Source organism: Panthera onca, chromosome D1 (assembly GCF_046562875.1).
Source record: "Panthera onca isolate mPanOnc1 chromosome D1, mPanOnc1 haplotype 2, whole genome shotgun sequence".
NCBI classification, from domain to species: Eukaryota; Metazoa; Chordata; class Mammalia; order Carnivora; family Felidae; genus Panthera; species Panthera onca.
Window position 1 is genome coordinate 34,002,054 of NC_138348.1, and position 13,473 is coordinate 34,015,526.

The 13,473-nt window shown below is 36.8% G+C and overlaps 1 protein-coding gene across 3 annotated transcripts in view; it reads right to left on the minus strand.

Annotated features, from left to right (window-relative positions):
• The window catches only part of ANO3 (anoctamin 3), a 420,829-nt gene that overhangs the window by 151,768 nt on the left and 255,588 nt on the right, over positions 1 to 13,473 (minus strand). Inside the window, exon 1 of one of the 3 annotated variants that reach the window (XM_060606233.3) lies at positions 10,536 to 10,647. The exons of the other annotated variants lie outside the window; for them this stretch is intronic. The gene's annotated coding sequence lies outside the window, so the exon portion shown is untranslated. Of the gene's footprint in view, positions 1 to 10,535; positions 10,648 to 13,473 lie in introns of those variants that run through there. 3 annotated transcript variants of the gene reach the window in all.

The window sequence follows — 13,473 nt, forward strand, 5'->3', positions numbered from 1 at the left end:
GGCATTTTGAGAATTAGCATATTGGTAACTTAAACAGACCAAGGTGGGCATCAGTAAATGCTTTTGTTTTTTGAAGACTTTTACCACCACTGCTTATTTATCTCAATGCATAAAGACACAGAACACGTCTTTGTTGCTTTACAACTGTTTACGTGGTGCTTAGTCTAGTATTTGCTCTATGGTGAATGTATACAAGCTAGATAAACCAGATAGGAGAGTTATCCCATGATTACTCTCTCTCTCTCTCTCAAAAATAAATAAACATTTACATTCAATAATTCATTTCAAAATCTATATATGACCCTTAAAATCATAACTACTCAGCCTCACAAAAATCTCCAATTCTACTATTTCCATAATTCCCTTATGATAAGGAGGAGAAGCACAGGATTAAATTATATATAGGAAGGAAGGCAGAGTAAAACATGAATTTTATAACAGTCTCTGGGAACTCAGGCCACTTCAAGGCAGGACATCTTCCAGCGGGGTGGCAGAGCCACTCACAGTGCAGGAGTTTAAACAGGATAAATAATCTACTTTCTGAGCAGAATTTTGGGGAGCTAGAGTTTTGAAGTTGCTTTTCAGCTTTCTGCTATTAACACCCACCATGGCGGAGGAATAAAGAATGCAGTGGTTTTGGGCTAAAAGATTGTTGTGACTCATTTCTTGGAGACTTCGGAAGCCCAAGAATTCTATGTCACCAGAGTCCTTGCAAATCAGGTTGAGGTCTGCAGGGCAGTGGCAACTGCATTAAGTAATGGTGAATGAGGAACACACAACATTAGAGGTGATTCTTAATAATAGTGTTCAATAAATGTTAGCCAATGCTACTTTTTCCACTAAAAGCCTCCACTCTTATCTGCTGTTTTGACCCAGTACCACATCAAGACCCTATCAAACAAAGATGACAGATTCCAAGGTCCAGCTTCGACAAGAGTGGTACTTCTTTAATCTTTGTCTCTTCCCCAGGATCCCTTTCTTTTTACAGATGGCTGGCTGCCTTACACCCACTTAATAAAAACACTTCACTGAATGTCAAAAATGCCAGTCATATGTGCTAAACTCTAGGATCTTATGTCAAGATAAGAAATTCCTTGTAGGCAGTCTCCTGCATTTCCCCTTGATACCGAAGGAACTGCTTACCTAAGAAGGACTAGCATGAAAATTCACATCTATAAACACATAAACATTTTGAAATGTTCAGCACTTGAAATGCTCTGGCAAGCATTTGTAGTTCTTGAAAAGATTGCTTTCCAATGCAGTGGCACCATAAAGGAAAACATAAACACAGTTACAGATAATGGCAGTCCCGAGACCTCTATTTAGGAATCCTAAAGGCATTCTCTTTTAACTATTTAATCCCCTTGCATTTTTAAAAATAAATTTCCTAAAAAATATTTGCCTTATTGATGTACACATTTTAATTTAAAAATACAATGTTAAATACATTTTAGATAATATAATGGAATCCAATTATATGGATATGTGAATTATCCTTACATAGAGATATGAAACATCTCAAGTCAGATAATTTCTAAGTAGGATGTCTTCTTAGATACAGATATAAACCATCTGTATTGAGCTTACTTCTGAGTGAGAAAATAAAAGATAAAAGACCAGATTTATAAGTATTCTACAAAATCAATCCCAAGTGACAAGCAAAATCCCCAGAAGCTTCCATGATCCAAGGAGCAGGGGAGAGAACTGAACACATTTTGATCTTTTATATAATATATATATATATATATATATATATATATATATATATATCTTTTAAATATATTTCTTGGGTTTTGTTTGCCTTTTAAAAGTTTCTCAGAGCAGCAACAGATTCCTATTTTGTTTAGGGGACTTCTTACACTTCTTTGCCTCCTCAAATTCACATAACCCATTTTTTCAGGTGCCTTATTTCCTTCTCTACCTTCCGTTTCCATCCAATATTGAAGATGAATCTTATTGACAAGGCCCAACCTAGACATTATCGAAGTCCTTGAAAGACTAGTAACCATTTGTTTGGTGGTACCAGGGAGAAGCGAGCATTCCAGCAACCAACATTCTAGGTCTATTTTCTTCGGTTATAAACATACAACATCTAGCATTTATGAACTTCCCTCATCATCTTCTTTACTTCTCTCCCCACCCCTCCCCACAAAACCCCATTTGTGGAGAGCACTGGTAAACAAAGTGTAATTTGTCACCTGTAGTCTAGAGGAAAATGAGAGGTTTCATACCACAACACACTTCGATAGACAAATCTCTTCTCCAAGATCATTTTTTTCTTAGTTTTTCTTTTTTTCTCCTAGAGTCCTAAAACTTCGAAATACCTGCCTCCTCCTTCTGGATTCTTTCTTTCTCTAACCTCAATCTCCCTCTCATTCTCAGCCCAGAATCAGACCGCCGAAGGAATAAAAGGCCAGCTTTGCCCTTCATTATGACTGTGTGTCCGGGACCAGTTATTTAATCTCTCAAATCTTTGATTTCCCTACCCATAGGAACATGAATCCTTTTTCTTATTGAAAAATTACAGTGTACCAATACAATTCTAACTTTTTAAATGAATATTCGTTCATTCTTCACAAATACCCTAAGAGGTAGGTATATTGACTGCTACCATTCCTGCACTTTCTCTTACAGAGAGGAAATCTGAGGGGCAGTGAATTTAACAATTTTTCCAATGCAACTTCTAAGAGGCAGCACCAAGATCCAAACTTGCGTGTCCTAAGTCCAGGAGCCAAGTTCTTAACTCTTCTTGTATTGAAAGACATGTATCTATTAAAAGGTGCTAAGAATCATATCTAGTTCACATGTTTATTATATAAACCCTATGTACTCCTTGGCTCATATTATTTGTCAATTACTTCAGTAATTTGCTATTATTATTATTTTTTTTAATTTTTTTTAACGTTTATTTATTTTTGAGACAGAGAGAGACAGAGCATGAACGGGGGAGGGTCGGAGAGAGGGAGACACAGAATCTGAAACAGGCTCCAGGCTCTGAGCTGTCAGGACAGAGCCCGATGCGGCACTTGAACTCACAGACTGTGAGATCATGACCTGAGCCGAAGTCGGCCGCTTAACCGACTGAGCCACCCAGGCGCCCCTGCTATTATTATTTTTAATTCTTATTTTTTACTTACTACTCCTCTTAGGCATATAAAAGACTGGTATCATCCACAAAAGATCCTCCAATGCCGTATTCGTCCCGCAGCATCAAACAGGGGTCTATTCTGTAAACTGAAAGGGCCACGCTGGCATTCATATAAGGGGTTACACATGGTGCTGAGTTAAGGAGTAACACAGCCCAATTTGCTTTCGTGTTTGAGTCCACCCAGCAGCAGCTCAGTCGGCTGACTCCAATCCAGCAGTGTGCCCGAAAGTGTACCGTAAGTCAGCAGGATGACACAAACAGGTCTGAGGCATGAGGCACTAGAGGCTCCTGAGTAAGACGCATTACATGAATCCACCTTGCCCCCGCCCCCCCCCATCTGTAGTCTTTCCACAGCCGGTTCCTCCCCACACAATGTGCTGTAGCCAGGTGTGTCTCCAGCCTTGGCAGCTGCACACATGTGATCTAGTCCAGACTCTGAACTTCTGCTCATGCTGCTCTTCTGATTGCCCCGATCCTCCCACTGCTCCTAACAATGGCTCTTTTCAACTCTTTTTCTTTTTTCCGACTCTTCCACTGTTTTTCCAACAATATGTATGATAGGTACAAAATAGCGCAAGCATTGCTAGAGACAACAGCTCAGGGAGGGTTGCTAGTACAAGTTCAGAGTTCAATTTCTCATTCTTTCTTCTTTCTACCCCCAAACCTAGATGTCACTGTATGTGTGTATGTATACACGTTTATATGAGATATAAAATGCAATATACAACACAGAAACACACACGGGATTTTATACATACTGTTAAAAAATCTGCTCTTACTCAACAGGATATCATAAATATCCAGAACAATCAGGACTCTTTTAGCTCCAAGTGACAGAAATCCAACACAAATCAGACAACTATAACTTCCCCTAACACGAAAGACTTTTTTTTCTGCTCACACTGCAAAAATTATTCAGCTCTCTACCTCTGAAAAGTCCAGGGGTAGAGCTAGTTAACTTCAAAAAAGCTGGTTCTGGAGATCCAAATGCAGTTGTCAAAATTCTCACTCTCTCTACTATTACAACTTTTCTTTATATCTGTCTCTTAATTCTGTTTTTGTTTGCTTTTTGTGGTTTGTTTCTCTGCTTGTCTTATTCAATCCCTTTAAAAATAACCTCCTTCCTATAGTTGGGGAGGGAGCATCTTTCCTTATAGTTCTTGGAAAACATCCCAGAGCAGAATTCAGCTTGAGGATCTTGTCCATCAGTGTACCTGTTGTTATTATCAAGAGGATGGAAAATTCTGATTGGCAATCTCAGGGTGAGGAAACAGGGTCAGTTCCACCTGAACAACAAAGTAAATGATGTTTGGACAAACAACAGTAACAGTCCATTGTACATCTTTACATCAATACATAAAATTTTATCTTATTTCATTTGAGTTAGGTTAAAAACAAAGGCTGTTCTAGGTAAGAGTAATGGGTTCTTTTCATTTTGTTTTGGTGCAAAGGATACACATGAGATTAAGGATTTATGATACCGGGGTTCCCTAAAGTTTTTCTAGATTTTCAGAGAAGAGTGTCCATGGCTTCATAGTCTCATGGCTTATGTGGACTAGATCTGCTGGGTCAGGGAATCCCAGAACCAAAGGTGGGAAATAATGCAATTTTATATTCCTTTGTTTTATTTATTGTTGTGCCATTGGCTCACTTGAGGATTAGTGGTTCAGGTTGGCTATATCCTATTGCACTGGTTAAACAGCCAGACACTGTAAAAAGCTGAACATCATTCACTTTTATGGTTAGATCATTACTTATTTATATTCTACTGAAGCATATTTCAGTTTGCTTTGCTAAGTTATCCTTTGCAGTGATTCATAATGATGTAATGAATATCCTTGTTCTTATATTTCTGTTAATATCTCTAATTGTTTTATTAATACAAATTCCTAGAAGTAAAATTACTCAAAAATTTTCATCTAAAGACAAACTTGATTTTGTCTTCTCCATAAGATTTATCCTAACTCTTGAAAGCCACACTAATAATTCTATTGTAGTCTACCTAGAGTTATAATATTCTCTTTCATATTCACTCATTTAACAAGCTTATCATGAGTTTCTATTATCAGTCAGGCTCTGTGCAAGGCATAATGTAATTACAAAGACAAATAATCCATGATCCCTTTAAGAGAGAGTAATTTAGTCAGGGAGACAAATGGGAGGAACAAGTAATTACAATTTGGTGTGATTTATGCTATAAGAGGGGTGAATATAAGTGCCATGACAGCAAAGATAAAGGGACTATCCTGAGAAACAGAAACCATCTTCCTTCAGAGAGGATATGTTCTCTTCAACAAATATTGCTGGAAAAAACTAAACATCCGAATGCAAAAAAAAAAAAAAAAAAAAAAAGAAAAAAAAGAAAAAGAACCCATACATGGATTTACACTCTTCATGAAAATAATTCAAGATGGGTCAAAGACCTAAATGTAGGACATAAAACCATAAAACTCCTAGAAGGTAACAGGAGAAACCCTAGATGACCTGGAATACCGTAATACCTTTTTAAATATAACACCGAAGACACGATCCATGAACGAAATCAATCATAAGCTGGACTCATTAAATTTCTGCTCTGGGAAATACAATATTAAGAGAAGGAAAAGACAAACCACATACTGGGAGAAAGTATTCTCAAATGATACATCTGATAAATAACTGTTACCCAAAATAAGCAAAGAAGTATTAAAACTCAACAATAAAAAAAACAAGCCAATGAAAAATGGTGTATGATCACTAAATAGGCAACTGACCAAAGAATATGCAAATATGGCAAATAAACATATGAAAAGATGCTCCACATTATATGTCATTTAAAACAACGAGTTACCACTAGACATCTACTAAAATGCCCAAAATCCAAAATATTGAAAATAGTAAATGCTGACAAGGATGTAGAGCGGTAGGAACTCTCACTCATTGCTGGTGGGAATGCAAAATAGCACAGCCACTTTGGAAGGCAGTTTGGGGTTTCAAACAAAACTAGACATGTGTGATCCAGAAATTGTATCCCTTGGTATTTACCCAAAGGAGTTGAAAATCTATGTCTGCCAAACCCTGCATATGGATGTCAAAAGCAGCTTTATTCATAACTGCCAAAACTTGGAAGCAACCAAGATGTCGTTCAGTAGGTGAATGGATAAATAAACTCTGGTACATCCACACAATGGAATATTATCCAGCACTAAAAATATATGGGTGATAAAGCTGTGAAAAGACATAGAGGATCCTTAAATGCATATTACTAAGTGAAAGAAGCCAATCTGAAAAGGAATTACACTGTATAATCCCAACTATATGACATTCTGGAAGAGACAAACTATGGAAACAACAAAAAGCAGAAATAAAGAGATCAGTGTTTGCTGTAGAGTGTAGGTAGGGGAAGGGCTTGGGAGGGGAGAGAGATGAATAGGCAGAGCAAAAGGATTTTTAGGGCAATGAATATTCTCTGTATGACATTATAATGATGGATGTATGCCATTAAACATTTGCCCACACCCACAGAACACACAACACCAAGAGCGAACTGTAAGGTAAACAATGGACTTCGGGTGAACATGATGTGTCAGTGTAGGTTCATCCTTGGTAAACAATGTACATTTTGGTGAGTGATGTTGACAATTGAAGAAGCTACACATGGGTGGGAGCAAGGGGATACAGGAAATCTCTGCACCACCTTCTCAGTTCCGTTGTAAACTTAAAATGCTCTTTAAAAAAGTCTTTAAAAATAGTATTTGATTTGATTTGTGAAAAATGAAAGAGGGAAAGAAAACTCTACATGCAAAGGCAAGGGGCATGGGAAAGGGAGAGTATATTCAAGATTTATTAGGTGTTGGGGTACAGGGGTGGCTCAGTTGGTTAAGCATTAGACTTCAGTTCAGGTCATGATCTCACAGTTCGAAAGTTCGAGCCCCATGTCGTCGGGCTGTGTGCTGACAGCCGGGAGCCTGAAGCCTGCTTAGGATTCTGTGTCTCCCTCTCTCTGCCCCTCCCCCACTCATGCTCAGGCTCGCTCTCTCTCTCTTTCTCTCTCTCTCCTAAAAATAAAATAAACACACACACACACACACACACACACACACACACACACACAGAAAGATTTATTAGGTGTCGGGTTGTGATAGGAGCAATTAGTACCTGGAAGGGTTATCAACAGCATAAAGGTTAACTCTTATATACTCTAACATTTGAGACCCATTGATCTTACGTCCCTATTCTTGCCCTCCCCAATAGACTGCAAACTTTTTGGGGACAAGAAATATATTTTATTCATTTTGTATCCACTGTACTTTGCATCATGCACATGCACACACACACACACACACACACACCACAAATAGCTTAATTAATTATGCAAATTATGATTGTCTTCTCAAAAATCACAGATTTTTCTTTCTCATTAAATATCTGAATTTAGGAATTTTTATAATAATGTATATTTTTTTCTTATTGCATAAAAATAAAGGGAATAAAAATCACTTATAATCTTGCCATTATCATTGGTTTCTCTCATTACACATGATTATAATTTTGCTTTCAAACCTGCTTTTTTTTAATTTCCTTGACATATTTCCATGTCGTTATAATCAACCTCAAGGTGATTTTTAAATAAATGCCATCTCTGTGGTTTCCACACTTTGATATTAGAAGCTGATGCATCCATCTCAGCTGTAACCACTCCCAGCTAAACAATGGTCCTCCTCCAGTAGGAATGCTGTCCTGTCACCCCTCCTTCCAACATTGTTCCCCCCATCCTCACACATAGAGTTATTCCATGAAAACAGAAATCTGTTCAAAACCATTTAAAGTTAGGAGAAAATCCAAACTCCCCATCATAAGCCCTTCCAATACTGTGCTTTGCTTACCTCTCTTTCTCCTCTCATTTCGGCCATCCTGGCGTTCGGTCTCTGTGTTCCTGCCACACAGGCCACATATCAGTTTCTTGAACACACCAAGCTCTTTCCCACCCCAAGGCCCTCCAAGAGGGCACTCTGCCTGGAATGCCTCTTTCTCCCACTCTTCCCTCCTCAGCTGACTTCTCATCTTTCATTTCTTGTCTTCAATCTCTTCTGAGAGACTGCCTCCCTGGTCACCTTAGGAAGCTTCCCTTCCACCACTAAGGACCCACTTAATGACAACTTGCAAATAGATATTTAGGTGTTGATTTACTTATTTATTTTCTGACCCCTCCACTAGACTACAAGCTTTGCAAGGATAGAGATTTTGCCTCTTTATTCATGAATGCATATCTAGACTTAGTACAGAGTCTGGCATATGGTAGGCTCTCCAAATGCAGAGTCCACTAGAGATATTAAAGGAATATTTAAAGCAGTCATTCTTAAATGTAGTGCCAGCACCAGGAACATCAACGTTATCTGAGAACTTGTTAGAAATGCAAATTCTCAAGGTTCAACTGGAATTATTGTTATCAGAAGCTCTGGGGGTAGAGGCTGGTCGTGTGTGTGTGTGTGTGTGTGTGTGTGTGTGTGTGTGTGTGTGAGAACAGGCTCTACAAGTGATTCTGCTGTTCTCAGTCTGACAACGACTGCTGTAAGGTATCTCTGTTTAAAAGTTGCTGCAGCCAACATTTCTTAGAATGTGAGGTTGGAACCTTAAATATAACTAAATGTAGTCTCTCATTTTATTCAGGAAAATAATGTCAAAAAAGAAATTTTTTATATGTTTTAATTTAACAGTGATAGTTCTGCTTATAAGTTTGCTTTTAACATAGTAAAGCATGCATATTTTTTATGATCATTAAGTATAATTATGCAGCACAGACTCTTTCCTGAAAGGAGTCTTCAAATGTAAAGCTACTTTTATACTGATGGCTGAGTATTAATTCAATTAAATTCAGATATAATTATGGAAAATTTGCATTTCCCACTTCTCTTATGGTTAAAACAATGAATTGATCTGGATGATTTATCAGATACTTTGTCTTTGAGTTGTAATTTTCCCATAGTGATTTACTTATTATATTTAAGGGGAATCATTAGGTTTTCACATTTGGAGTGTCCTATTTAATAAAGCTGATTCATTGGTCAACACAGTATCAATGGGGTCACAAAGAAGATGGAAAATTAATCATTGAAGACAAGACTTCAGATTGGATCCAAAACACCTGAGTTACCTGATCTGCATAAGTGGATAAAATGTGGCTTTGAATACCATCTGATAAGATGTATATATCCGTGGAAAGAGTCAAAATTATGAAGCAAGTGTAAATACTCTTTTAAAAAGTTAAAAAGGAAACTAAAGAGAGGAGAGAAACACAATACTGACTGAACTTCTATAATGTGACAGGCATTGCACTAAGTCGTGTTTTTTAGACTATCTTATATTATTCTCTGTCCACCCATTTTTATTTACTCAAAATATCAAAGGTTTTCTGGCTTATGTAAAGCAAACCAAAAGTCAAGCTGTTCTAAGTAGAATGATCTATGATGGAGCATAGACTGATTTTCTACCAGGTTCTCAATGAAACAAACATTTGTAAAAAAAAAAAAAAAAAAAGTATGTGAGCTTTAAATATCATCTTAGTAATTTACTGGCACTAAGAATATATTTGGGTATACCTTTCCTGCTCACAGATTTTTTTATTTTAAATACCATGTAAGGACTCTGTTGAGTACTTACTTTTTCTTAAAGAAAAGAATATTTATTTCCATATCCATTTTAAGTGATCTCACCTGAAATGCGGATTCAGAAACCTAACCTCTGATTTCCTAAAGGGAAGCAGTTAATATTTTTAAACAAAGAAATCAAAATGAAGCCTGTGGAATGGAAAAAGAATTAATTTTATCCTCTTTAAAACCATGAGAAAATAAAGATAACAGGTTGAAACATTTTGTTCCGTAGCTTAAATCACAGTGACTTTCATTGTTGTCACTTGTTTACTTTAACATTTTTTGCTGCGAGTTATGCTTCTTTCAATTCAGATTTTTTTCTCAGATTTTCTATTTTGACTGAAATTATTTACTAAAATATTTTATATAAAAATAACTTCTTAAGAACATTTTAAAAATATACACTTTTACAAATAATTGTATCTTACATATTCTTGAATCAAGACCTAATTTTACAGTAGGATTTGGGAGTAACTATTTTAGTGAAACCAATAATCGAATGCATTTAAAAACAGTAAAAACTTCAGAAAGGCACCATTTGTTTCACATACAAAGACAAACACAGATGCTCAAAAGGTAACAATTTAGATCACATACTTCAAGTTTTTAAGAACGCATTTCTGATATTTTGAAATAAGAGACATACTCATCCCCAGTTCTGAAACTAATATCAATTATTCTTAATTGGCTTCTCTACATATTTCAAAGGAAACAGAAAGTAACATAGAATTCCTAGATTGATGTACTGTTAAACGTACCACCGTCAGAATTCTGGGTTCAGCTGCATTTGGAATCCTTCATTGCTGACAACAGAATTGCAAATGACAAGCTTCTTTCAAGCACTCTTCAGCACGACAACAGAAAGTTCTCCCTTCCACTGCCTGCTTTTTTTCCATTAGCTAGAGTGTTACAGATTGAATGCTGCAGGAGGCATTTGACTGGAGGGTTTTTAGACAACTCTTTAAAATGCCTGAGTTTGAATAATGATTAAAAAAAGAAAAAAAAAGACAACTCATTTCTTTATAAGAACTTCTCTTTTTTTTTTTAATTTTTTTAAGAGGATTGGCTATGGGGTGGGGGGTGGGGTTAGAGGACATCTTCATGTGTCATTGGTTAATAGTTTCCATGTATGATTCACCTAAGTGACATTTAGTCATATAATGTCAGTGACATTTTCATAATTTTACTGTCAATTTCTAATAATCTATTGCACATTCTTATGTTATTTAAACGAGTTGGGCAGATTAGCATAAAGGTCGGAGGTATGTTTCAGTCTGAATAATAGTGGTCTGGCAAAGAAAACTTTTTTATGATGAAACATTTTTTATTTAATGTTTTTGATAGCTGAGTGGTGTTCACTAGGATTTCCTTTTTTTTTTTTTCAGCTTTTCAAGGAAATTGCCTCATTTTCTTGTTCATGGCAGAAAGGTACAATAGAAACCTTTATGGTTTCTGAAAAATCCTGCATCTGGTTAAACTTGACATTGTAGCATATTGGCTCAGGGCTACATATTACGAAGTGACTGTAATCTGAAAGCAACAGAAGTAAATGTTATCTAAAAATAAATTTAAAATACAATCGAACAGTTTTGTCCCTCTGTGGTTAACATTTACATGATGAGACCCAACAGAGGATTACATTTATATCTGTCAAGAAAGCCTCCACAAGACAGCTTAGAATTGGGACTGACAGGATACTGAACTAAGTAACAGCCACTTAATGGATATGGCCTTGAATTAACCAACATGCTTAAAAATTGGTCTTCCAGTGAACCCACAAAATAGGGAATTTTAACTTCACACAATAGCTTGAAACCTTTATGAGACAAAGCATAGATTATTGTAATCCTTGTGTTGAAATTGCCTGTCATCAAGGGATTAATCAAATCATCCAGGTTTCAATGACTGAGACCCTTATCTGAACTCTCGATTTATATCTTGCAAAGCAGTCAATAGCAATTACTCAATTAAAAAATTTCCACAAGCATCAGAAATTATTTAAGAAATTCAACAGCGCTTTATATTTGCTGACATTTTCTTTAAAAATAGTGACAGCTGCTCAAATAATTAATATTTTGATAGGCTCATTTGGTGATATTAACAAGTCTACATGCCCTGGGGTGTCTGGGTGGCTCAGTCAGTTAAGCATCTGACTTTTGATTTGGGTTCAGGTCATGATTTCATGGTTCCTTGAGTTTGAGCCCTGCATCGGTCTCTGCACTGACAGTGGGGAGCCTGCTTGGGATTCTCTTTCCCCTCTCCCTCTGCCCTTCCCTCACTTGTGCTTTCTCTTTCAAAAATAAACTTAAACACACACACACACACACACACACACACACACACACACACACACACACACAAAAGTCTCCATGCTAGTGTGAATGGAGGAAAAGGACATGGGAAGGTGAAGGAATAGAAGCATCACAGGAGGAACGAATATTTTACAGTTTATCCGGATCTGAGCATGGGAGTCTTAGTTTTATTGTATTTTTCCTTAAGCATAAAACATTGCGGAAAGCACAAAACTCATGGTCTCTAATACATATGGTCATTCATTCCCCCATAATGTGAACCTGTTCTCGAACTACCTGATAAACTTGTTTCACGCTTCCTACAGTCCCTTGTGCACATCTCTAGTCTGTACAACCTCGCCCAATGCTTAACAGGGTGGTGGACTCTATACAACTCCTACCTACTGCTTCCCCAATTGTATATTAACAGGGAAATCATTTAGCCATTCTGAGCCTCCATTTCCACACGTATGAGATGGGAGTAAAAAACAGACCCCACCTTTTTAAAGTTGTCGTGAGGCTAAAAGAATGTATCAACAAAATCACTGAAAAATCCTCAATAAATATTAGCCATTGTAGTATTTAATATTAGCATTATTAAATGCTCCAACCCCCAATCCTGTGGTCTTTCTCTACACACATAACCTGGGGGCCCTGGAGGTGGGAGATTAATGTAAACTTGACTTTCAATGTATCCAAATAACATAAGTTTTGATCTGACTTCTCTGACTGCCTTCATGTCTAAGCAGAGAACCGGTCTGATGTGGGCCTACCATTGATTGAATGTATAAAAGTCAAGTAGAACGATCATCTGAACCTTTTCAATGGTATGCTGACACACTAATTTATTGAGTTTACTTTCGCATCCGACAATCATGTACAAATTCTGCAGAGAGGTTATTGCAGCTCTCATTTTAGAACTAAGTTCCCCAGGGAGACTTAGAAGGTAGATCTCCCAAGATGAACTCTTAAGCTCTCATAGAGAAAACCAGTGAGTTGATGATTCAGGAAATTTCCTATATGTCTTACTACCTAAATATTAGTGTCAGGAAAGAGAAAATATCTGTACATCTCATTTGCTTACTTGTACTGGCTATGGAATACTAAATAGGCAGGCATATTTTTCCCATATAGTCTTTGAAAGAACTAAAGACACCAATTCATCAAATTCATCCCTCACCTAAATTTACTCTTACAATTAAAATGTCTTCATGTCTTGATTTCCTAGCCTTCCATTCCAACATAGCTGTTGAACATTTTTTTTTTCTGATTGACAAGGGGAATTCCTGTTCCATAGAGTAGATGCATTTGAAAATATTTTATCTACTGATTATTATGCAGTCCTAAGGAATACCTACCCACTCCCTGTGACTGACTTTTACTGACATTTAGTAATATTAAATTT